The sequence below is a fragment of the Setaria italica genome, chromosome I (assembly GCF_000263155.2).
Source record: "Setaria italica strain Yugu1 chromosome I, Setaria_italica_v2.0, whole genome shotgun sequence".
In the NCBI taxonomy this organism is placed as follows: domain Eukaryota; kingdom Viridiplantae; phylum Streptophyta; class Magnoliopsida; order Poales; family Poaceae; genus Setaria; species Setaria italica.
The window spans coordinates 17,371,628-17,372,590 of record NC_028450.1 but is presented as its reverse complement, the minus strand read 5'-3'; positions in this window follow the sequence as shown (position 1 = coordinate 17,372,590).

Genomic DNA, 963 nt, shown 5'->3' with positions numbered 1-963 from the left:
AAATTTTTATGAATTTCTACGAATTTCTATGAATTTCTACGAATTTCTACGAATTTCTACGAATTTTGACGAATTTCTACGAATTTTGACGAATTTCTACGAATTTCTACGAATTTCTACGAATTTCTACGAATTTCTACGAATTTCTATGAATTTCTATGAATTTCTACGAATTTCTACGAATTTTGACGAATTTCTACGAATTTTGACGAATTTCTACGATCAGGGCGGCGGAGGCGGGACGGCGGCGGTCAGGGCGGCGGTACGGCGGAGGCGGGGACGGTTCACCGGAACCACAGGCGGTGCCTACTAGGTTGTGATGGGCGGCGGGACGGCGGCGATCACGGCGGCTACTCGGCGGTGATCACGGCGGCTACAAGGCGGCGATCACGGCGGCTACTCGGCGGGACGGCGGCTACAAGGCGGCGATCACGGTGGCTACTCGGCGGGACGGCGGCGATCACGGCGGCGATCACGGCGGCTACTCGGCGATCTCTGTCTAACTTAACAAACTAACTAGAAATCTAAAAATCTAACTTAACAAAATTAGAAATCTAAAAATCTACTTAACAAAATTACAAATTTATCTAAAAATAAAACTTAATTTTCTAATTAACTTAAAAAGAAAACCCTCCCGGCGCTGCCGGCCGGCGCGGCAGCGGACCTCTCGCGCGCGGGGCGGCGGCCGGGGCGACGGGACGGCGGCGGCCGGGTCGGCGGGACGGCGGCGGCCGGGGCAGCGGGACGGCGGGACGGCGGCGGCCGGGCGGCGCGCGGGACGGCGGCGGCCGGGGCGGCGACGAGGACGAAGACGACGACGGCGGGACGACGGCGGCCGAGGCGAAGACGACGACGGCGGCTACAAGGGACGGCGACGAGACGGCGACGAGGGGCGACGAGGGGCGACGAGGATGGAGCCGGCGACGAGGGGCGACGAGGATGCAGCCGGCGACGAGGTGGCCG